General features: G+C 41.3%; 1 pseudogene; it reads left to right on the top strand.

Annotated features, from left to right (window-relative positions):
- The window catches only part of LOC127672340 (zinc finger protein 431-like), a 59,788-nt pseudogene that overhangs the window by 24,811 nt on the left and 8,585 nt on the right, over positions 1 to 26,392 (top strand).

The raw sequence follows: 26,392 nt of genomic DNA, 5'->3' as shown, positions 1-26,392 counted from the left end.
AAGGGGGTTCAGTCAGGGCCTGCATGACCTTTCTCACCTTAGCCAGATTTGTGGGCCTTTGTGTGCATCCCTGAGAACCTCCTCTAGAGCCCGACAGCAATTGGACAGCTGTTCCCTACCTTGTGCCATGTTATAGTCCTATTGAGGACACATCAAGGGGAAGCCTTCATCTATCCCAGCCGGAGTCTGGACAGGACATCCGGCATTGTCCTGGGCATTCTTCTGAGCTTCGAGGAGAATTGTTTCTTTCTCCTCGGTGGTGAACAAGGTTTGTAAAAGTTGTTGGCAGTCATCCCAGGTAGGCTGATGTGAAAACATCAGGGACTCTATTAGACCTGTAAGCCCTGCAGGGTTTTCTGAAAAGGGAGGGGGATTAACTTTCCAGTTATAAAAATCAGAGGAAGAGAAAGGCCAGTACTGTAAAAGTTGTAAACCATCCTGGTCATCTGGATTTGGAGGTGGTCCAACAGCCCTAAGGGGAAGCGCCACACTCAGGTATGCTACAGTGGAGTAGGCCAGTCCATCGGAGGTGGCTCCCTGTCAACTCCTTGTCCCTGAAGTGGGACCCTTTCCTCCGGCCCCAGGGACTGGAGCTAGAAGGGGGCCAGCGGAGCTGAGGTTTGGGGTTCTGGTAGTAGGCCTACAAGGTAAGGTGGGGGTGGGAAAGCAGGCCACTCAGGGGGTTCTTCTATTTCAGGGTAGATCTTAGGAACAGGTGCCAGTGGAATGCTGCACTTGCCCCCCTCCTTAGGGTTCAGTTTCATTTTCTTATCTGCAGCATCTTCTCTGGCAGCCAGGATCCTGGAGCCTGAACAACGGGGTGGGAGGAATGGTTGGGCCCACTGAGGTGGGGATCACGCCAAGTCCTCCTATACCATGATGTAGGGCTGTTGGTCTGCATGTGATCCCGGTCCTTCATGAAAAACAACGGCCTTCACAGCCCTAATGGTAGGCAAACCAAAAGTTCCTACGGGCAGCCATCCTACCCAAAAAGCAGGCCATTCCGAGGCACAAAAGGTCTGCCACTGTTTCTTCTTAATTTCTACTGATAAATTCCGTCCTCTTGCCCTAATGTCCATTCAACGGTCCTTAGTCAAATACAAAGGGGTTGTCACTGTCTGCCCTATGACAAAAACAAAAAACAAAACGTACAAGAACAAAACACAAACAATAAACACTAGCATGTCCAAGCACACTCGTCCATGTCTGGACTTAAACAGCCAAACGCAACTTCTGACAGGGTGGGATTCTGCTTCCACTCCCTTCTCGGTAGAAGAAGCACTCTGCCCCTTCATTCCTGAAAACCACAGTCAGGTCCCCCTGACTGTCCTTCACCCTTGGAGAGTCCTCCAAGGTTGCAGTGGCAGCTGCAAACAAACTGAGGAGTGGAATTCTGCTTCCACTCCTATCTGTTAACAAACTGAAACCAAAACACATACACAGAGGTGCCTCACTCAGACACTCAGGACATTTAGAACAAAAACATTGCCAGCACACACACACACACACACACACACACACACACACACACAAGCATACCTCCAAGGGGGTCTTCGAGGTTCCTGGGTGCCACCTATATCCCTGTACGGGCCACCAAATGTAGGACCTCCTTTTTGGGGAGTCCCCCACTCCGTTTTCGGGATAGTGTACACCCAAGGAAACATGAGAGACTAACCTGATGGAAACACACGAGGCAGTTTATTATCAGAGCTCCAGGCCGACATGTATCTCACACCGGAGACAGAGGAGTCAACACTGAGGCTCAAAAGTTAGGGGTTTATATAGGAAAAGTCAAGGGGTCTTGGCGTGGCTACACATGATTTGCTGATCTAAACATTGACGGGGGATTCTGGCATGCAGAGGGGGATTTTTGGCATACATACATCTTGGGCCATCAGCAATGTAGGAGGGCGATTTATTTTTTAGCAGGAAGGTCACTTCGACATTAGTAAACTGCATCCAAGAGACAGGAGACAGGAGACTCCAGTCCAGTTGGTGTATGACCCATAGGAGTTTTCCCAGGCACGCCCCTTATATTTTAAGGCCGGTCTGTTTGTGGAATGACTCAATCACAACCTTTCTTCAAGCTTCTCCGGCATGCCCGGGCTCTAAGTCAGCCTGCTGCCTCAACTATGGATTCGGAGACATCCTAGCTCCCTTCAATAGAAAATTTACATCGAATATAAATGGTGAGAAACTTGAAACAATCCCAGTGAAATAAGGGACCAGACAAGGCTGCCTGCTCTCTCTATATCTGTTCAATATAGTGCTCAAGATCCTAGCCAGAGTAAATATCCCAAGGGCTAGGCCCCAGGCTGTTAATGTCTCTGCCAAATATGTTCCTGGGTTTGAGGAGGAGCTATGTCATTCTCCATCTATGAGGGTCTCATGGAAAGACTTGCTGGATGAAGGTAGCCCTCCATACATCTCTCTCTCCCTCTCTCTCTCTCTCTCTCTCTCTCTCTCTCTCTCTCTCTCTCTCTCTCTCTCTCTCTCTCTCTCTCTCTCTCTCTCTCCATCACTCACATTCTCTCTCTGGCTCTATGTCTGTCTGTCTGTCTCTTTAATTGTTTTATTTACTTATATTCCATATGTAGCCTCAGTATCCAGTACCCCCTCCCAGGGGGTACTCTGATTTTTTTGTTTTTGTTTTTCTTGTTGTTCTTGTTGTTTTGTTTTTTGTTGTTGTTTTCTTGAGATAATGTAGTAAAGCCTTTATAAGACCCAGTCATCTCCAGTATCATAAAAGAATACACACCGGACAGAAACTTTATTAATGTAATCAATGTGGTACAGTGTTTTCACCAGGGATAATTCTCCAAATTCTGTGTGCTGAAGAAAATCGTAATGAATATGATCATGAATTAATTTGGAATTAGGATATAGTAGGATAAGATAGACATGGGTGCTTGGGATTGTTTCCACTCTGGAGTTGGTTGTTTTTTTTTTTTTTTTTTTTTTTGATTCCTTTGTAAAGAAGTTTGCTGCCCTTGTCTGAAGAGTTTCCTTGAGGTTAAAGGTAAAGCTGTTTACATTAATTGTATTGGCAAAGTAAGTCATGAAAATCACCGCATAGAATTTGGCCTGAAAGGTTTTAACGAGCATAAAAACTAAGAAAGGAAAAATTAAAAAAAAAAAAGTTTCAAAATACAAGGCATCATTAGGAAGTTGAATGACGTTTAATCTTGTGATCAAGGACATTCAATGGCATTAATGGAATGGTTACATTAGGACAAGATTACATTCAGCTAAACATATGGATTTGCAATTGTATGAAAGAGAACTGTATCGTGTTAGGAATTATTATTACCTGGATACTGTTTTGATGTAGACACATGAAGATACAATTATGTGTCAAATTGCCAAGAGATAGATTTGGATTCTGGGTTCTGAATTTAAAATATAAGCAGAAAGGCTTAGTTCCAGGCACAGTGTTACATGCTTTTTAACCCACCATTCACGAAACAGAGTCATGCAGATCTTTGAGATCAAGGTAGATCTCTAAGCAAGTTCCAGGAAAGCCAAGATTGGGCAGTTATATATTTGAAATATTGAAAGCTGCTGATAATGGAATAGAAGGAGCCATGTTCCAGCCACGGTAAGCAGCAGAACTCAGCAGCTCGGTGTTAAGTGCTAAGAATAGAAGGAACTACTGAGACAATTGATGCGGGCTAGCTAGTATTTAGAGGTGATGAAGAAGAAATCAGCATCACTGTGGTGAAAACTGACTAGTATTTTATGAGTGACAAAAAGGTGTGTTCTAGAGCTCACCAAGGTTGGACCTCATGGTGCAGCTCGGCTTGGTTATGTGTAAGAATAACCCAGGTGGTACTGACTTCGAATTCATGAAGTTGTCATGCAGAACAGCTGAGGCTTGGCACCACTGAGCAAGCATAAGGGAGGCTATGGGTCAAGACTAGTTCTAGCAGAAGAACCCAGCATCTTGAAGATGGAAGTACCATGTGATGAACATCAAGAACAAAAAGAACAGTAGAATGGATTCAACCAGTGCTTAAAGTGATACAGAGGGCAGAGCTGGAAAAGTGACCCAGTGGAGGAGCAGAGAAGATCATATGTGGATCCAGGACATTGAAACAAGAACTTGTGAAATTGAAGTTATCTTACAGACCCCAAGTTTTTGAGATGTTAGAACTATATGATACCTGATGAGGAATTGAATCAAACCAGTCAAAGAACAAATTGTGCTTCAGTGAACAAAGCAGAAAGGAGTTGGAGGCCTGAAGAACACTTTGACATCAGACATGGAGTTGCAGAGTTTGGAGACTGTTCTTCTGGCTTTGGTCTTCCTTCGGTCCAGTATTTCCTCATGATTACCTTTAGAATTAATAAAGTATATACTGTGAATTTCAAGGTATATGATGTGCTTTATTGTTTCCAAAAATATGGCGGATTACTCTTGCATGTTAGGATTAATCACAGAAGAGTCTTTGATGTTTGGACTTTTAACATTTTTGAGACTTTGATGGATGATGCTGCCTTTTGACATTGGAGATCATGGATTTTGCAATATGCTTTCTTTACGTATGGTCCCCATACACTCCTGTGTTTGAATAATCATATGGGGCCAGGCCGTGGAATATGGTAGGTATGATTTATGGGCTAGAGGGAATGGCACTAATAGCAGGTGTGGTTTTTTGGAAGGAAGTTTAACAGTGTTGGGGTGGGCTTTGGGGAGCCTCCCAATGCTGAAGAAACCCTCCTTTTAGCACCCTGGAAGATGTCTCTTCGTAACTGTCTTTGGATCAAGATGCAGAACTCTTATATCCTTCTCCAGCATTATGTTTGCCTGCATGCGTACCATGTTTCCTCCTATGGGAAAAATGTTCTAAACTTCTGAAATTGAAAGATGGCCCCAATTAAATGTTTTCTTTTATAAATGTTGCATTGATCATGTCATCTATTCTTAGTAATTAAAATCTAATTTAGAAATAAAGTGAGTGAATTTAGGTTGGTGAAGCTTTTGCACAATTCTACAGTCTTCATCATGTAAGAATTCGCACTGCAGATAATCCTTGTGAATATATTTGGTATGGTGAAGGCTTTGCAAAAATCTGTAGTCTTTATCATTATGAAATTATGCATTCTGGAGAGAAATTATATGAAATACAGCAATGTGGTATAGCATTTATGTTGTGTGTCCCCTGAAATCCATCACAACTCAACCATCAGAAGAATGGAAATGATATTAAATTATTGTAATCAAGTCAGTACTGATAAATCTTGGTGAGAAAAATACACTCCCATGCTTATCTGAAATATTCTACTCCTATCCACACAGAGTCTGAAAGTTATATAGCTTCAATTCTTGAAATCCACAAATACCAATGACAAGTTATATCTACACTTTCCAATCAATCACTACATTTTTCTATTCTTAATGTATTTCAACTAATACAGAATATAGATGTTATGTTCTCTCCTATCATAATCATATGTTCTTTTGTGGATAGGAACAGGCATTATATTTTGAAGAATAAAACAAGAGTAATGGAAATTATGGTTAGGAATAGTTGTTATGTTTTGGGGAACAAAACATGGATAATGAAAGCTACATAGATATTGTTAAGTACTAAGGTCAGCTATCACCTGGCACTTAAATTTAGTTTGAACTTACGTTTAAATGAGTGTTGTTTGTTAACAAAAAAGGCAGTCCTTAGGACAAATTTCATTTTGCTTGTTCCCAACATTTATATATATATATATATATGTCTTAGAAAAAGACTATGAAAAAGTCATAAGAAAAAGTCCTAAATCAGATAAATCCCATAAACATAGACGATGGGTTAATGTTTTGCACTTTCTGGTATCCTTGTACAAGAAGAAACTCTTTGGTATGCAATCAATCTACTAAAGCCCTTACATATTCCAATAGTCTTTGAGAACAATCAAGAATACCAAATGTATTCTGTGAATACAAAGAATTTGTCAAGATCTGAATCAACACACTTACATTGTTTCACTCAAGAATATTTATTTTTGTTAAAAAACTGTGACAAATGTCAAGAATCCATTTAGAGTTTATGATGCCCCTCGATTTTATTTGCACGTGTAAACATGTATTGAGAAAAGACACATGATGGCAACAGTAAGGAAACCTTTATGCATTTCACAATTCTCTTAAGTTACATGAAAGATCTTTTGCAGTTGTAAAAATTTATGGTGTGTACTAGTGCCTTTTATGTTGTAATCATAAATTATAATGTCTAAGGTTACCTCTGAGAGATTATAATTTGGTTTATGATTCCAGAGGGATATAGGTTGACCATGAAAGTGGAAACACAGCAAGTGTCTTGCAATTGGGAGAATTAGCCTGAGGCAGAGAGACTTTTCAAATTGCGTACCAATTCATATGTTCATCTAAGTGTTTATTCCTGAATCACATACACACGGCCAATAGAAATTCACTCATCATAGTGTATCCTCATATTTGTACATACTTTCTAAGACATACTGAAAATGAATAACTTCGAAGGGAAGAAGTGGGGAAGGCATTGAGAGAGAATAATGTATAACGAGATATACTTCAATTAAAATGTCAAATCATTTTTCAATAAAATCACAGGTAGACAGGCAGCATGCTAGTGAAGAAGATTGTGAACTGAAAGAAGATAAGGTTCAGTGCCATAAACAACTTGGTAGGTAATCAAGTCCTGTAAATACAGTCCCAAGGGATCTGATGTTCCTTGGCCTTGCAGGTATTGCACACAGATATACACATGCAACACATCCATGCACATAAAAATGAAACTATAAAGGAATTGACTATAGTGCTGACTTAGTCATGAGACAGAGCACAGTCAGGGCTAGTTAAAATGGACTCCTTCTGGTCTGGATTTAGGCACAGCTGTGGACATTCTTGGAACCAGCCTCCTTAGAGTCAAAACCAGCCATTTTCTAAGGATAAAATAGCACCACGTAGCTGTTCATCTGAGATCTGCAACCACAGTGCTATTAGAACACTTTTCCTTGATGTTATTTGTATTCTTTGTCCTTGAAATGTCAGAAAAAAATTGTTAAATCTCTATATCCTTGAACATGGGAGATTTTTCAGTCTTGTTTTTTTTTTTACCTTCTAACTCTTTTATTACTTTCATATTTTTGTCTAGTTCTTACCTCTCTCATGGTACACAATCCCAAAAAATGCCCATCCCATTCCTCTATCCCTCTCTCTCTAATATCATGTTTCAATCCCTCAACACTTAGTTCAAACTACTAGAAAAATATTCAATAAAATCATTAAGAAACACCCTTCTCAAACCTAAATAAGAGTATGGCAATAAATATCCAAGAAGCCTATAGCACCCCAAAAAATTTAGACCAAAAGTAAAATTCTCATGTCACATAGTAATCAAAACAGTAAATGTGAGAGGTAATTCTGTGCCACTGTTCTCCATCTTCAAATACTGCAGTGTGAGAGAGGGTCTTCCAAGAGTGATGGCAATCCTGTGATTACAGTTAAGACTACCACATCTGCACAAAGGGACCCCCACAGAGCACTCACGTCAATGAACTTAGAAGTAGCCTGGGACACGACCCTTCCATTATCCTCCTGCAGTATCCCAGAGCTGATACTGTGCCACAGTGCTTCTTATCCAAATTCTGTGGGAAGAGAGCTGATCTCCCAGGAATTCCATCACACTGTAAGCATAGGTACAACCTCCACTTCTGCTCAAATACCAGGCCCAAGAGGGAACCACCCACAGCCATCAGGACACAGGAACCAAGGAACAGCTGGGGACAGGATCCTTCTGGATTGTGTCTGCAACTTGGAGCTAGCTGATTATGTGCCAATGCTTTCCATACCAAAATTACCCCTAGAGATCTCATTTCTCAGGAGTACTGACACACACACAAGTCTGCAGGAGAGACACGCCTCAGTCAGAGACAAAACAGCTAACGCTAGAGATAACTAGAGAGCAAGACACAAGTGTAAGAACATAAGCAACAGAACCCAAGGCAAACTGGTATAATCAACATTGAGATCTCCCACCACACCAAGTCCTGGATACCCCTGCATACCAGAAAAGCAAGACTCTAAATTAAAATCATATCTCACAATGATGATAGAGGACTTTAAAAAGGGCATAAATAACTCCCTTAAAGAAATACAGGACACAGGAAAAGAGCCAGAATCTCTTAAAGAGAAACACAAAAATCCCTTAAAGATTTTCTAAAAAAGACAACTATTAAAGGGCAAGGAATTGAACAAAACCATCCAGTATCTAAAAATGGACATAGATACAATAAGGAAGTCATATAGGGAGACATCCCTGGAGATATAAAACCTAGGAAAGAGATCAGGAGTCATAGAGGCAAACATCAACAGAATGCAAGAAAGAGAAGAAAAAAATCTCAGGTGTAGAAGATGCTGTAGAAAATACTGACAGAAAAGTCAAAGAAAATGTAAATGCAAAAATTTCTTAACCAAAAATATCCAGGAAATCCAGGACAAAATGAGAAGTCCAAATCTAAGGTAATAGATAGAGAAGAGAGCAAAAATTCCCAAACTAAAGGGCCAGTAAATATCTTCAACAAAATTACAGAGGAAAACTTCCCTAACCTTAAGAAAGAGATGCCCATGAATATACCAGACGACTAAAGAACTCTAAATAGACTGGACTAAAAAAGAAATTTCTACTCTCACATTATCAATGCACCAAATGCACAATTTAAAGAAAGACTATTTAAAGCAGTAAGGGAAAATGGTCAAGTAACATATACACACAGGTCTATCAGAATATCACCAGACTTCATATCAGAAAATTTGAAAGCCAGAAGATCCTAGGCAGTTGTCATATAGACCCTAAGACCACAAATGCCAGGCCAGGCAACTATAAATAGCAAAACTTAACATTAACATAAATGGAGAAACAACATATTCCATGACAAAAACAAATGTACACTATATACTTCCACAAATTCAGCCCTAAAATGTATAATAAAAGGAAAATGCCAACATAAGGATTGAAACTCCACCCTAGAAAAAGCAATAAAGTAGACTTTCAAAAAGCCCAAAATAAGATAACCATGCAAACATAAAAATAACAAGAAGCAGCAATCACTGTTCCTTAATGTCTATTAATATCAATGGCCGATAAAAAGACAGACTAATGCACTGGATATGCAAACAATCCCCACCATTTTTGCTGCATACTGGAAACACACCTCAGTGACAAAGACAGACACTACCATAGAGTAAAAGGTTGAGCCCAGTGCCCTTTGACTTTATAGTGTGCACATTGATCTTTTTCCAAGTGCGGTTTATCTCTTCTGGGTCTCCTTGTCCCCTGCCAATTTCTGTCTCCTAGGTCCCCTGACTGCCAAACCCTGTCTCGTTTATCTCTGTCTACTACTGCAGCCAGTATTCTAATCAAAGTCTTTTCTTGCTTTCTCTTTTCTCCTCTCCCTCTTTTCTCTTTCTTGTTTCTCTTCCTCTGTCTCCCTCTTGTGGTACACTTTCTCAGCCTCTCTAACCACATTCCTTATAGTACAACCTTGCAATCCCTCAATCCGCTGCAATTTCTTTCTGATGTCAGGAGCTTACTGCCTAATAAAGGCAATAATCACAGAGGCTCGCTGCCCTACAGACATGGGGACAAAAGGGATGTACCTTCTGTAAGCCTCCATGAGCCTCTCCAGAAAGACTGAAGGGTGTTCAGTCAGCGCCTGCATGACCTCTCTTACCTTAGTCAGATTTGTGGGCCTTTGTGTGGCACCCTTGAGACCCGGCTCTAGAGTCCGATGGTAATTGGACAGCTGCTTCCTACCTTGTGCCATGTTATAGTCCCATTGAGGACGCATCAAGGGGAATCCTTCATCTATCCCAGCTGGAGTCTGGACAGGACATCCGGTATTGTCCTGGGCATTCTTCTGAGCTTCGAGGAAAATTCTTTCTTTCTCCTTGGTGGTGAACAAGGTTTGTAAAAGTTGTTTGCAGTCATCCCAAGTAGGCTGATGCAAAAGCATCAGAGATTCTATTAGACCTGTAAGCCCTGCAGGGTTTTCTGAAAAGGGAGGGGAATTAACTTTCCAGTTATAAAAATCAGAGGAAGAGAAAGGCCAATACTGTAAAAGTTGTAAACCATCCTGGTCATCTGGATTTGGAGGTGGCCCAACAGCCCTAAGGGGAAGCGCCATACCCAGGAATGCTACAGTGGAGTCGACCAATCCTTCGGAGGTGGCTCCCTGTCGACTCCTTGTCCCTGCAACGGGACTCCTTCCTCCTGCCCTAGGGACTAGAGCTAGAAGGGGGGCCAGCGGAGCTGAGGTTTGGGATTCTGGTAGTGGGGCTGCAAGGTAAAGTGGGGGTGGGGGAGCAGCCCACTCAGGGGATTCTTCTATTTCAAGGTAAATCTTAGGAACAGGTGCTAGTTGAGTGCTGTGCTTGCCCCCTCCTTAGGCTTCAGTTTCATTTTCTTATCTGCAGCATCTCCTCTGGCAGCCAGGAACCTGGAGCCAGAACAATGGGGTGGGAGGAATGGTTGGGCACCCTGAGGGGGGGATCATGCCAAGTCCTCCCATACCGTGATGTAGGGCTGTTATTCTGGATGTGATCCCAGTTCTTTGTGAAAAACAACGGCCTTTAAGGTCCTAATGGTAGGCGAACCAAAAGTTCCTATGGTTGGCCATCCTACCCCAAAATCAGGCTATTCCGAGGCACAAAAGGTCTGCCATGTTTTTTTCTTAATTTCTACTGATAAATTCTGTCCTCTTGCCCTAATTTCCATCCAATGGTCCTTAGTCAAAGACAAAGGGGTTGTCACTGTCTTCCCCATGACAAAACCAAAAAACAAAAGGTAAAAGAACCAAACACAAACAATAAACACTAGCATGTCCAAGCACATTTGTCCGTGTCTGGACTTAAACAGCCAAACGCAACTTCTGACAGGGTGGGATTTTGCTTCCACTCCCTTCTCCTTAGAAGCACTCTGTCTCCTTCATTCCTGAAAACCACAGTCAGGTCCCCCTGACTGTCCCTCACTCTTGGAGAGTCCTCCAAGGTTGCAGCCTCCAGGACTCTAGGATGTCTCCCTCCACAGCAGCTGGGTCCTTACGGCCCACAGCAGCAGCTGCAAACAAACTGTGGAGTGGAATTCTGCTTCCACCCCTATCTGTTAACAAACTGAAACCAAAACACATACACAGAGGTGCCACACTCAGACACTCAGGACATTTAGAACAAAAACATTGCCAGCACACACATACAGGCATACCTCCAAGGGGGTCTTCCTGGGTGCCACCTATATCCCCGTACGGACCACCAATTGTAGGACCTCCCTTTTGGGGAGTTCCCCACTGCGTTCTCGGGATAGCGTACACCCAAGGAAACATGCGAGATCAACTTGATGGAAACACAGGAGGCAGTTTATTATCCGAGCTCCGGGCCGACATGTATCTCACACCGGAGACAGAGGAGTCCACCCTGAGGCTCAAAAGTTAGGGGTTTATATAGGAAAAGTCAAGGGGTTTTGGAGTGGTTGCACATGATTTGCTGATCCAAACATTGATGGGGGATTCTGGCGCGCAGAGGGGGCTTTTTCGCATACATACAGCTTGGGCCATCAGCAATATAAGAGGGTGATTTATTTTGTTAGCTGGAGGTCACTTCGACATTAGTAAACTGCATCCAAGAGACAGGAGACAGGAGACTCCAGTCCAGATGGTGTATGACCCATAGGAGTTTTCCCAAGCATGCCTCTTACCTTTTATGTCCAGTCTGTTTGTGGAATGACTCAATCACAACCTTGCTTCAAGCTTGTCCAGTGTGCCCAGGCTTTAAGTCTGCCTTCTGCCTCAACTATGGATTCTGAGAAATCCTAGATCCCTTCAATGCCTACCATTTATCTGTATTATTTTTCAATTAAAACCTTCACTATTTCAAGTTCTACTTAATTTTTCACAAATATTTTCAGTAAAAGTTTCTACTACCTTTTTCAATTAGTTTAGAAATATTTTATATGTCTAATATTTTATCTGTATTATCTTTTCTGATATCTTAAATTTTAATATATTTCCTGTATATTACTTCAATTGTATTAGAAATATTTTCATCAAAATCTTCAATTTTATTAAAATTGTTTCTAGGTTCTTGGACAATGTTCTAGGTATATTTTCTATGTTTACTATTTTACTATTATTATTTTCCAAGTAATTCTTCAATTTTAACACATATCTATATATATTTCTTCAATATTACTTGAATATTAGTTAAGAAAAACCTTAATTTTAACAGAAAATATTACTATTTAATGTTTCAATTATTTAGAGATGTTTTTATGTACACAATATACTATCTGAATAATTTCCCATGAAAAATCTTTAACACTACTTTTCTATACACTGCTTCAATTTTATCAGAAATATTTTCCATGAAAATCATTAATTTAATAAGAAAATGTTTGTAAGTGCTTGATTTAGTAAAGATGATTTATCTTTTACCATTATTATTTTCCAACATATTCTTCAATTTTAACACTTTATTTTTCATTTTTTTCCTAAAATTGAGTTTGCCTGAACATTTAGTTTTCTTTGTCAATTTTTTATGTGTATTTATTTTCAATGACAAATCTTAATTTTAAATAAAATTTCTGTATATTTCTTCAATTTTATAAGAAGTATTTTCCATGAAATCCATCAATTTGTTTAGAATTTTATTACATGGTTTGTCAGGCAGTTTTGATGTATTATCTATGTGCACACTTTCATGTGTATTATTTTACATCAAATTCTTCAATTTTAACACACATATTTATATATTTCTTCAAATTCAGTGAAAATGTAACATTGGTATCACTGTCAGTCACTCAGAGACTGCTGGCCCTGCCCCTGACGTCACACCAACCCTGCCCCTCGCCCATCTATCTTAGCCCAGGGCTGGAGCCATGTTGGATTCCCTGACTGTCACCCAGCAACCGCTGGCCGCGCCCCCTGTCGTCTCCGGAGCCCCGCCCCCGCCTCATGACAGTGCACTTCAGCCCCTGGCAGGAGCCATGTTGGCGTCCCTGTCACCCGGCAACCGCTGGCCCCACCTCTAATGTCACCGCAGCGCCCGCCCTGCATCCAGCCTCCTGGAATGTCGTCATTTCCCGTCTTTAATTTTTTGTGAATGAAAGTGGGGTGGGAGTTTGAATGTGCACGTTGGTCAGAGTTCTGGCAGAGGCGGGAAGGAGGTGAGCGCGCGCATTTTCAGCTGCTGGGATTGTTGAGCTTCCCGGGCTCTGAGCAGCCCAACCTGGAATTGGAGAATGGGACCGCATTCGCATGAGCATTCAGATGAAGATAGGGCTCCATGCTGTGGGTGTCTGTGAGCTCTGGAGTAACTCCACGCTATCCCCTGTCGTCTCGGCCGATGTGGTCTGTGAGTTTGGAGAGGCCTGGCAAGACCCGGGCTTCCCGCCCTGGAAAGTTTGCAGGGGGACGGAGTGCAAACACTCTCTGTGCTCCGGGCAGGGACAGTGGACGGGCAAGGTGTGGGCTTCTAGCTCTGGAAAGTTTGCAGTGGGGCCGAGTGCAAACCTTCTCTGTGCTCCTTTGGGCAGGGACAATGGCCAGGCCAGGCATGGGCTTCCAGCTCTGCTCTGGAAAGTTTGCATGGGGACAGAGTGCAAACTCTCTCTGTGCTCCAGGCGGGGACAGTGGCAGGGAAAGGCGCAGGCTTCCTGCTCTGGAAAGTTTGCAGCGGGGCAGCTTGCAAACCCTCTCTGTGCTCCTCCAGGCGGGCACAGTGGCCTCCTAGCACGACCCTCCTGTGGGAACAGAAGCCAAGCCTGGCCGCCATGGCTCGCTGGGCTGTGCGCCCGGCCCTGGCTTCTGGCTGTGAGCTAGTGAGACAGGTAGGGAATTCACAGGCCAATAAACTGCTTCCTGTTCCTTAATGACACAGGCTGGGCTGAGAAAAGACAAAGACCTGGTAGTGTTTACAGAGGTTTGGGCTGGTGCTTTCCCTAGGAACATTAATGATCACGTTGCAGCTGGCTAGGGTCAAGGGCTGTGGAATGGGCGGGGCTAGGTCCCAGGGTAACTTGTTGTTGCTTTCCCCCCCCCCCCCCGTTTAGTTTTGTTAATTATTTCTGTAGTAGTTTTTTTTTTTAATTGCTTTTCTTTAGATGCTTAGTGTTTCAATTATTGTGCAGTAAAGAGACTTTTCCCCAATCTGTTTGGTATTTTGGATGCTTCTACATTAACTCTGGCTATATATTTATAATAACTCAGGCTATTCTTACACAGGCACCTTCTTTAGTTTAGGACATTTTCATTTAGGATTTTATTGGAAATGTTTTCTAGACATTTATGCTGATTGATCTTCTTCACTCTCGCCCTCACCTTCTCCTTCTGAGGTGTTCCCTGTGGGTGTGCAGTTTGAATGCTTCTCTGTGTCCTGCTCTGAGCTCTGCTGTTGTGTGCTGTGAGGGGACCTCACAGAAGCTCTGAAATCAAGACATGGTGAGTACAGGATATCTGCCCACAATGGGGAGGAACATGCAGCTGAGCAGTGGGTGCTGGGGTTGTGGATCCTCTATGAGGTTGGGTCGGAAGCATCATTAAGATGTGACTTCCTGTGAGGTTTCTATTGCTGCTTCTTACCTGCTAATTGAGGCAATGACATCTAAATACCTTAAGTATCATGGTTGATTATAATTCTGTCCAGAACATCTGGACTAGTTGCTTTCCTGTAGCAGCATGGGTGCTTTCTGTGACTATGCAGCACCTGGGTCCAAACCTTTTTGTCTTTTATAATATACATTAAGAAGGCAGGGTTAGGGCTGGAGAGATGGCTCAAAGTTTAAGGGCTCTGGCTATTCTTACACAGGCCATGAGTTCAATTCTTACCAACCACATGGTGGCTCATAACTATATGTAATGGGATCTGGTGGCCTCTTCTGGCCTGCAGGAATACATGTACTGAGAACTTTGTATAAATAATGAATTCAATCCTTAAAAAAAGAAGATAGATATGAATCTAATAGTTCTGATTTCATACATTATTTTTATTTTGTTTAGTTTATTATTTTTTCTCCTGTAGTTTTTTTTTATTTCTTTAAATTATGTTTAGTGTTTTGATTGTTACGTGGCAAAGAGACACTTTCCCAATCTGTTTGCTATTTTCGATGCTTCTTGTACATTAACAGTCATCTTCTTTAGTTTAGGAAAGTTTTCATTTATGATTTCTGTGGAAATATTTTCTAGACCATTATGTTTATCGATCTTCTTCTTCTTCTTCTTCTTCTTCTTCTTCTTCTTCTTCTTCTTCTTCTTCTTCTTCTTCTTCTTCTTCTTCTCTTCCTCCTTCTCCTCCTCCTCATCTCCTTTCTCCTTTTCTTTCTCCTCCCCCTTCCCTAATATTTCTTGAGAAACTAAACTAAACTAACTGATGCAAAAGAGGTTGTATGAAGCGAGGCAGAGTATTAAAAATTGGAGGATGTTGAATTATTTTCCTGGCTGGAATACCTTATCTTTCTGTGCTGCTCTCTAGGCATCTGCATGTGTGTGGTTATTTTAGGTTAGGTAAGATTTCTCAGTATTGTCTAGTTTGGATGGGAAATTATTCCTGGGTTATAGTTTGCTGTCTAGATTATCACAGAGTGTTGACTGAGTGTTTCCCCTTTTACTTCTCTGTTTGTTGGGTATGTTCAAGAGGGAATGCTGGCTAATGTTGAAAGCTAGGAGAGGAGGTTGGCAGGAAGACATAATCTTAGCAATCCACATCGAGATGTAGTCAGGAGAGAGGTGAAGCTGTCAACATTTCAATATTCCAGAGCTACAGTCATCTGAACGGGCCTCAGTTGAAGATGTGCCTTTGCCATAATTGCTGGTTGCTCTATCTGTGTGAGACAGTGTTGATGATTGATGTGGTAAGGCTCTTCCACTGAGGGTGACAATATTCATAAACAAGTGGGTCTGGGATGCATGAGAGAGCTACCTGTGCATGGTACACTGACCAAGCAGGACAGCAAGACAGGAGACAATGTTTTTCCATGCTTTTACCTTCAGTTTGTAGCTTCAGTTTCTACACTGCTCCCAAAATGGTAAACTGTGATCTGACAGAAGCATTCACAAAAACCATTTATTACCTGAGATCCTTTTGCCCAGAGGATTCCAGCACAGAAGCAGAATAACAAGTTAGAACAGCAACAACAAATGGTATCAATATATGATTTTGCTGCTGGACAGAATCTATGTTCTCTTTTGAAGGAATATGGAATATATCAGAAATTGAGATGGTGAAAGTCATAGAAATCTGTAGATGTTATTTAATCATTTTTTCTCATAGGACCTGGAAGATGGAAGTCTTGACAATATGCAGCCAGAGAAAATTGAGAAAATAGCATATCAGAGGAATACAGAAACTGTAAATTTTAGTGAGAGGCCATTTGTGTGATATTTTGCCACAAATCCTTTTTCCTTGTCTTATACCTGAATATAGAGTTGGGTAAATTTTAAAAATAATGGTGTGATTTCTAAATTTTCATTCTATTTATATGTATTTGTTTATCACTTCCCCACTTATTTATTTATTTATTTATTTATTTAATTTGAATTCCACTTTCTCCCATCTCTCGTTTCCACCTTATACAGTCTGTCATCCCTAACTCTTTTATCTCTTCAAGAAGCATGGGCACCACAGGCTATCAAACACCTATGGCATTTCTACTCTCTGCATGGTTAGGCATAGTTCTCTTACTGAATTTAGACAAGGCAGCAAAGTGAGTGGAAGAGTGTACTGGCTGGTTTTGTGCATGAACTTGACTCAGACTGGAGTTATCACAGAGAAAGGTGCTTCATTTGGGGAAGTGCCAACATGAGATACAACTGTGGGGCATTTTCTCAATTAATGATCATGGGGAGAGGACCCATGTTGGGTGGTGCCATCGCTGGACTGGTTCTCTTAGGTTATATAAGAGAGCAGGCTGAGTAAGCCAGGGGAAGCAAGCCAGTAAGAAACATCCCTCCATGGCCTCTGCATCAACTCCTGCATCCTGACCTGCTTGAGTTCCAATCCTGACCTCCTTTGGTAACGAACAGATATATGGAAGTATACACTCAATAAACCCTTTCCTCCCCAACTTGCTTCTTCGCCATGATGCTTGTGCAGGAATAGAAACCCTGACTAAGAGAAATTTGTACCAGTGTAGTGGGGTATTCCTGTGACAACCTGGGCCATTGTTTTGGTGAGGAATGTGCAAAGATTTTGGAACTTTGGGTTAGAAGAGCCATTGGTTGTTAAGAGCTCTGTGGAATTTTCTGTAGGAGCTTGTATGATAATACGTTGAGAACAGTTCAGAAAATGATGGCCTGGCTCGTGAAATTTCAGAAGGATAATTTAAGATTCTTTTCAGGGCTGGTGCTGTTTTGATTGTGAAGATTCTGTGATTTTGGTTAGCTGGAGCTGAAGAATCAGCTGAGACTAACAAGATACTAGAACTATGTAAGCAAAACCTTTTGCATTACTAGGACTATTGATGGCTCCTTCGCTGGAGATAAGAAATTAGCAGTGATTAAGAAGAGCCCAGCACGACTGAGCTGAAATCTTCTGGGAAGTGTTTTCTAAGACTACAGGGGCTATGTTCTAGAGATAACCACAGTTGTACTTTTTGCTGTGGTTGGAATTGATAATGTGCATATATGTAACACAGACGGTACTGGTTTTGAATGTGTGAAGGTTTCAAGAAGAACAGCTGAAGCGCAGCACTGTGAGAGGCCATCTAAAGCCTTTGGTGAAAGTGCAATCTCAGTTGCAATTGATGGCCCAGGACTTAAGGGGGGCCATGCATAGGAGCTGAGGCTCGGCACCATGAAAAGTACCTATGAGAGGCTATATGTGAAGCCTAGTTATGGCAGAAAACAGCAGTGTTTTGGAGATGCCAGTGCCATGAGATGACTACCAAGAAGAGCAGCAGCAGTGGAGTACAGGCAGCTGGACCCTAGAAGAAAAGTTGTGTGCTACAAAGTGCAGAGTAGGAGAAATGACCCCAGCCCTCAGAGGAGCCTGGAAGTTCTTGAGTTGGATTCCAGACATTGAAGCATTTAAGTTTGAGTTTTGTTTTTGATTGTGACTGTGCCCTGCTATTTTTCCCTCTTGAAGGAAGTAAGTATTTTAGTGGAGCCCACAGTTAAGAGAATTTGAATTTTTAAAGTACTTTCCATTTTAAAAGATATTGGACCTTTTATAGGAATTGCATTTTTAATATGTAAAGAGTACAGGACTTGTAAAGTTATTTAGATCTTTTGGATCTTATTCATCTATTAGGGGTGAATAAGAAAATAAGGGTATAGGATTAATAGTGGTATGTTGGTGTGTCAAGTGACAAGGGGTCAAATGTACTGGCTGGATTTGTGTGTCAACTTGACACAGGCTGGAGTTATCAGAGAAATGAGCTTAGCTTGGGGAATTTCCTCGAAGAGATCTAACTTTGGGCCATGTTTTTTAATTACTGAATAAGAGGGAGGGTCTCTTGTGGATTGGAACCATCCCTGGACTGGTATTCTTAGTTTATATAAGAGAGCAGACTGAGGAAGCCAGGGGAAGCAAGTCAGTAAGAAACATCCCTCCATGGCCCCTGCATCAGCCCCTGCTTCCTGACCTGCTTGAGTTCCAGTCCTGACTTCCTTTAGTGATGAACAGCAGCATGGAAGTTCAAGCTGAATAAACCCTTCCTCCTGAACTTGCTTCTTGGTCAAGATGTTTGTGTAGGAATAGAAACCTTGATTAAGACAAAGGGTAATAAAAATGAGTAGCAGTTGAACCTTGACAGTAAGAGAGGTCGGGAAAGGTCGGTGGAGAGGTGAAGAGTCAGGGCCAGTTGAAGAGTTAGGACTGAAGAGATTTTGAAACAAAGCTGGGTCTTGTAGAGCTTTGTGTGTGTGTGTGTGTGTGTGTGTGTGTGTGTGTGTGTGTGTGTGTCAGGGGAAATACTAGTCCTGATTCAGTTACACATTTTCTTTTTCTATTGTCTTATCTTAGAGGTTCACCATTCTTTATTTCTGCATGTAATCTTCCTTTCCATGTCCTGATCGCTTTCAGAGCAATTTGGAAACACAGTATTGCCATTGGAAATGTGGTGTTGAAACTTAGTAGATCATTGAAGAGCTTCATTGCTTTCCCTTAAAAAATCAAAACAAAACAGGACTAGAATTGCTTATGTATTGAGTCTGGAATTCAAAACAATGATAAAATGTATAACAGCACTTTATCATCACCATCATTATTACTATTATTTATTTTCAATACATTTTTTTCTTTGTAGACATGGCTGTTCTGGAACTTGCTCTGTAGACCAGGCTGGCCTTGACCTTACAAGATATCCGCCTGCCTTTGCCTACAAAGTGCTGGCATTAAAGACTTGTACAACCACCACCAGGCTTAAGAGTTCAGGAGGAAGGCATTTCACTTTTTGGTGACATACTGATCATCATGTTTGGGGAAATTTAATTTAAAGTTGGGAATTAAGTATCTGGGTTGTTAAGATCATGTTCATCTACCTGTAGAAAGGAATGTTAGTTGACATCACTTAATAAAGCTTTCCCTGTTGTGCTACCACAGATGGCAGATTCTGTAGCTCCCCCAGCATTGCTGTTGGAAACCATGCTAACAGTAAAATGGGCTGAGTTGGATGACCTGTGTGTGTTAGGCATTAGGGATTCCGCACAGCACCAGTATCTAGTACAGAAATCACTTTATTAATTGTCGTGGCTACTTCTTATGCCTGGCCTGGTGTTGCAGTGGTGATGAGAGTTTATTTGTTCAACAAATGAGATATGGTGGAGTTGATGTGTTAGGCAGGGAGCCTGGCATCTAGTAAGTTATCAAGTACCCAGGGCATGGTTATATGGAAAGCTTAGGCTGAGCCTTATTCCAGTATGCATGTGTATATTTTTAAAATAACAACAGTGCATTTAAAATGTTGACAGACCCTAAAATTAAATTTCTTACAGGAAATAGGACAGATTTTCCTATTCACTTTGAGAACTCAAATAAAATAATAATGAATGAATGTCCCAGATGACTAGAAAAGATAAAGATGTATGAGTTTTGACATTTTTTCTCCTTAAAGGCCCCCATAATATACATGCTATGAATAGCATTTTATTAAAAACTAAAACCTTAAAATATTTTTTATTTAAAATACAAACATTTGGTAGTGGGATTTACCTTGCAATAAAATGCAGAAGTGTGACTCCTGAGACTCAGTCTTAAAGTATCAGGCAGTGAGCTTGCTGTGAATTAAAGTGCTGCTGACTTGTCAGGATAAGATGAGGCTGTGGGGGAAGATGATCTGGATAGGTCCTCAGTGGATGGTTAAGGGGATGGTCTTGGAGCATGTTTGAGACCGGTGGGACATTTGGCATGCTTGTCAAGGATTTTTGTTCATTTGGCCCTTATTCTGTTTTTTGTTTGTTTGTTTGTTTGTTTTGTTTTGTTTTGTTTTGTTTTGTCTTTTTTGAGAGAGGGTTCCATCATTAGCCCTTGCAGTCCCTAGATCTTGTTCTGTAGACCAGCCTGGCTTCAAACTCACAAGAGATCTGCCTGCCTCTGTCCCCCCAAGAGCTGGGATTAAAGGTGTATACCACCACTGCTTGTCTGTCCAGGTTCTTTTTAAATATGGGAGGACACAGCTTCATTTTCTCTATGATTTGAGATAAGCTTATCTGGAAAATCTGTACTAATCCAACTGTATTTTGTTTTTTAATTTGTCACTGTTGAAAATGTGCTGACTAGTAATAGTGCTCAACAGTGTTTCCCTTATGTTTCTAGCTTTTCTTATGAGGTTGTTTGAGAAGGGAGCTTCAGGTTCCCTGAGCCCAGGATTTAGACCAAAAAAAAAAAAATTGGTTTGTTTTTGTTAGTTTTTATTTTATTTTATTTTTTGGAGACAGTGTTTCTCTGTATAGCAGAGGCTGACCTGGAACTCACTCTGTAGACCAGGCTGGCCTCGAACTTAGAGATTCACCTGCCTGCCACACAAGTGCAAGGATTCCAGGCATGCACAATCACTGCCTGGTTAAAATTGTTGTTTCTAAATATCCATATTTAATGTTAGTAACCTGGGTGATACATTGGGTCATCAATTCCTAGGTCAGGTTGATATGTCCAATGCACCTTCAGTAATGGTCTAGGCAAGCTGTTCATCATGATTATGGGAAGAAGACAAATGTTTTGAAGAAAGCTCAGGCACAGGTACTGGTAAGTGCAGAGTCCTGGCTCAGAGAGTGGGGAGCAGGCAGCTGACCCTCCTGAGCTGGAATGTTGTCCCTCCTGCAGGTCTGGGTGGGGTGTGATACCTCTTGGAATCTGATTTCAAATGTTAATGGAGTGCAAACCTCTCCTGAGATCTTGAGTAGGTGTAGCCCTGGATAGGAAGCACTCTTTAACCTGAGGAGGGCTAAGATTCACTGGCCAATCAAGGGTGCCAGGCAGTCCTGTCAGTCAGATAAATAGGCAGGATCTTCCGGGTACCTTTTGGTGTGTTCTCTGTGGCTGTGCTGCTTGAATGATTCTTTGTGTCCTGCTCTGAGCTCTGCTGTTGTTTGTTGTGAGGGGACCTCAGGGAAACACTGAAATCAAGACATGGTGAGCTCAAGATATCTGCCCACAATGGGGAGGAACATGTGGCTGAGCTGTATGCACTGGGGTGGTGTGTCCACTATGGCGTTGGTTTGGAAGCATCTGCCAGACGTGACCACCTGTGAGGTTTCTAGTGGTGCTTCTAACCTGCTAATTCAGGCAATGATCTCTTAATAACTTCAGTATCACGGCTGATTGTAATTCTGTCCCAAACATCTGGACCAGTTGCTTTCTTGTAGAAGCATGGTTTCTATGACTATGCCTTGCCTGTGCCCAAGCTTTTTGTCTTTTACAATATACATTAAGTAGATAGAACTAGGCCTGCAGTGATGGCTCAGAGGTTCAGACTTCTGGTTGTTCTTACCCAGGCCATGAGTTCAATTCTTAGCAACCACATGGTGTCTCATGACCATATGTAATGGGATCTGGTGCCTTCTTCTGGCCTGCAGGAATACATGCAGGGAGAATATAGTATAAGTAATGAATTCATTCCTTAAAAAAAGACCACAGATATGAATCTAACAGTTCTAATTTCAAACATTGCTAGTTTTTGTTTTGCTTGGTTTGTTAATTTTTTTCTGTTGTAATTTTTGTTGTTTTTTTTAACTATTATGTATAGTGTTTTGATTATGATGTGGCAAAATCTCTTTCCCAATCTGTTTGGTATTTTTGATGCTTCTTGTACATTAACAGGTACCTTCCTTTAGTTAAGGAAAGCTTTCATTTGTGATTTCCTTGGACAGTTTTTCTTTATGCTGATTCTTCTTCTTCTTCTTCTTCTTCTTCTTCTTCTTCTTCTTCTTCTTCTTCTTCTTCTTCTTCTTCTTCTTCTTCTTCTTCTTCCTATTCTTCTTCTTCACCTCCTCCTCCTCTTCCTCCTCCTCGTATTTCTCTAACATATACTGAGAAAGTAAAATACACAAGAGCTATGACATAAAAGAGGTTCCTTGTGGGAGAGAAGAGGAGTGAGTACCAGAGGATGGTGACTCATTTTCTTGGCTGGTATTGTTATCTTCCTATGCTGTTGTCTAAATATCTGCATTTGTGGTAATTATTGGTCTAGGTACTAGTTTCTCAGTTTGTCCTGTATGTGTGTGAGTGTTAATCCTATGTTACAGTTTTCTGTCTTGACATTAAGAGTGTTGGCTGTGTCTTGTCTCTTTGATGGATCTATTTGTTATATTCAAGGTAAATTGCTGTTTAATGTTAAATGCAAGGAGGAGAGGTGTGCAGGATAAGAAAATCTTAGCAATCCACTAAGAGTCACAGTAAGGAGAGAGGTGAAACTTCCAAAATTTCAACATTTCAGAGCTACAGTCATGTGAAGTTGTCTCATTGGAGGGTATACTCTCATCAGAGTACCAATACTCTGGTTGCCAATAGTGTGTGATAGTGTTGATGATTGAGGTGGGAAGGCTCTTCCATTGAGGGTGACAATATTCATAAGCAAGTGGGCCTGGATCGATGGGAGAGCTACCTGAGCATGGAACACTGACCATGCATGGAAGGAAGCCAGGAGACAATGTTTCCGATTTTTTAGCCTTCAGTTTGTAGCTTCAATTTCTACTCTAAGCTCCGAGAATGATGAATTGTGATCTGACACAACCATTCACCATAACCATTTGCTACATGAGAGGCTATTTCTCAGAGGATTGCTTCACAGTAGACGAGTAGCAAGTAAGAACAACAACAACTGCAACAACAACAAGACTGGTATCAATAGGTGATAGGTGATTTTGTTGTTGGACAGATTCTATGTTCCTTTTATGAGGAACATATCAGAAACTGAGATGACAGAAGACATAAAAATCTGTAAAAGTGGCTTAATCAGTTGTTCACATAGGACTTGCAAGAATGGAGTGTTGAGAGAAATGCAGCCAGAGAAAATTGTGATCATAGCATTTCAGAGGACGATAGATACAGTGTTAATTTTAGTGAGAGGTCATTTGTGTGATATTTTGTCAAAAAATCTTTTCTCCTTGTCTTACACCTGAAATGTAGAGTGGGTATATTTTAAAAAGAATGTGCTGATTTCAAATTTTTCATTCTAATTTTATGTATTTGTTCACTTTCCACATTTATTTATTTATTTATTTAATTTAAATTCTACTTTCTCCCATCTCTCCCCCCAACTTACAGAGTCCATCATCCCTGAGTCTTTTTATCTCTCCAAGGAGCACTGAGGCCCCTGTAGTATCAACCAATTGTGGCATTTCAAGTCTCTGCATGGTTAAGCATATCTCTCTTACTGAAGTAAGACAAGGCAGCCAAGTGAGAGCACCCGTGTTCTGGCTCGTTTTTGTGTCAACTTGACACATGCTGGAGTTATCACAGAGAAAGGAGCATCAGTTGGGGAAGTGCCTCCTTGAGATCCAGCTGTGGGGCATTTTCTCAATTAGTGATCAAGAGGTGAGGGACCATTCTTTGTGGTACCATCCCCAGACTGGCATTCTTAGGTTATATAATAGAGCAGGCTGAGCAAGCCAGGGGAAGCCAGCCAGTATGAAACATCCCTCCTGGACTGGATCCTGCTTGAGTTCCAGTCCAGACCTCCTTGATAATCAACAGCTCTGTGGAAGTATAAGCTCAATAAACCCTTTCCTCCCCAACTTGCTTCTTGTTCATGATGTTTGTGCAGTAATAGAAGCCCTGACTAAGGTAAATTGGTACCTGCATAGTGGGGTATCCCTGTGACAATCTGACCATTATTTTGGGGAGAACTGTGGAAGTATTTTGGATCTTTGGTCTAGAAGAGCCATTGGTTGTTAAGAGCTCTGTGGAATGTTCTTTAGGAGTTTGTATGATAATGTTGAGAACTGTGCAGAAAATGATGGCCTGGCTTGTTAAATTTCAGAGGGAAAATTTAAGACTCTTTTTAGGGCTGTTGCTGTTTTGATTGTGTAGATTCTGTGGTTTAGGTTTGCTGGGGATGAAGAATCACCTGTGATTAACAAGATACTAGAATCACTAAAGCAAAACTTTTTACATTACTGGGACTATTTATGGCTTCTGAGCTGGAGCTAAGAAATTACTTGTGATTAAGAAGAGACCAGCACCACTTGGGTTAAATCATCTGGGAAGTGTTTTCTGAGAGCACAGAAGCTGAGTTCCAGAGATAACCACAGTCGTTCTTTGTGCTGTGGTTTTAGTAGGTAATGTGTAAGTGTCACATAGATGGTACTGGTTTCGAAGGCATGAAGGGCTCATACAGAGCAGCTGAGGCTTGGCACTGTGAGAGGCTTCGGAAAGCTATTGGTGAAGTTACAATCTCAGTTGCACTTGATGGCCCAGGACTTAAGGGGTCATGCATAGGACTTGAGGCTTGGCACCATGACGAGAGCCTATGATAGGCTATTGGTGAATCCTAGTTATGGCAGAAAAAAGCAGTGTTTTGGAGATGCCAGTGCTATGAGATGACCACCAAGAATAGCAGCAGCAATGGAAAACAGGCAGCTGGAACCCAGAAGACAAGTTGTGTGCTACAAAGGGCAGAGCTGGAGAAGTGACCCAAGCCCTCAGAGAAGCCTGGAAGTTCTTCAGTTGTATCCAAGACATTGAACCTTTTAAGTTTGAGTTTTGCTTTTGACTGTGATTGTGCCCTGATATTTTTCCTACTTAAAGGAAGAAAGTATTTTAGTGGAGTCTATATTTAGCAAATTTGAATTTCTAAATGACTATGAATTCATAAGATTTTGGACCATTTGAATTTTTAATATGTAAAGTCTGTGGAACTTTTAAAGTTCTTAAGATCTTGAGGATGAATAAGAAAATAATTTGTCAGGCTTAATAGTGATGTCTGTGTGTGTGTGTCAAGTTAACCAGGGGTCAATTGTACTAGCTGGTTTTGTATGTCCACTGGACACAGGCTGGATTTATTACAGAGAATGGAGCTTCATTTGTGGAAGTGCCTCCATGTGATCCAGCTGTGGAATATTTTCTCAATTAGTGATCAAGAGGGGAGGGCCTCTTTTGGGTGGTCCCATCCCTGGGCTGGTAGTCTTGGGTTCTATAAGAGAGCAGGCTGAGCAAGCCAGGGAGAACAAGCCATTCAGGAACATCCCTCCATGGCCTCTGCATCCACTCCTGCTTCCTGACCTGCTTGAGCTCCAGTCCTGACTTTCTTTAGTGATGATCAGCAGCATGGAAATATAAGCTGAATAAACCCTTTCCTCCCCAACTTGCTTCTTGGTCAAGATGTTTGTGCAGGAATAGAAACCTTGACTAAGACAAGGGGTAATGAAAATGAATAGCAGTTGAGCCTTGCCAGTATGAGAGTCCAGGAAAGATCAGTGTAGAGGTGAAGACACAGGGACAGTCGAAGTTTCAGGACTGAAGAGATTTTAAAGTGAAGCTGGGTGTTGCAGAGCTCTGTGTTTGTGTGTGTGTGTGTTGGGGGAATATGCTAGTTCTGATCCAGTTACCCATTTTTTTCTATTGTCTTATCGTGGAGGTTCACCATTCTTTATGTCTGCATGTATTCTTCCTTTCTGTCCTCTCATCGATTTTGGAGAAATTTCAAAACACAGTTTTGCCATTGGGAATGTGGTGGATCATTGAAGGGCTTTGTTATTTCTTTAAAACAAACAAACAAACAAACAAACAAAAACAACAACAACAACAACAAAAAAACTAGAATTGCCCATCCTTTGAGTCTGGAATTCAAAACAGTGGAAAAAAATGTCTATAAGCACTTTATCATCGTCATTCTTATTATTTTGGATTTTTAAGACTGTTTTTTTTTTTTTTTTTACTGTGTAGCCCTGGCTATTCTGGAACTTGCTCTGTATACCAGGCTGACCTTGAACTCAG

Source organism: Apodemus sylvaticus, chromosome 22 (genome assembly GCF_947179515.1).
Source record: "Apodemus sylvaticus chromosome 22, mApoSyl1.1, whole genome shotgun sequence".
Classification (NCBI taxonomy): domain Eukaryota; kingdom Metazoa; phylum Chordata; class Mammalia; order Rodentia; family Muridae; genus Apodemus; species Apodemus sylvaticus.
Note: the sequence above shows the minus strand (reverse complement) of the source record. Positions and strands in the feature narration are given on the sequence as shown.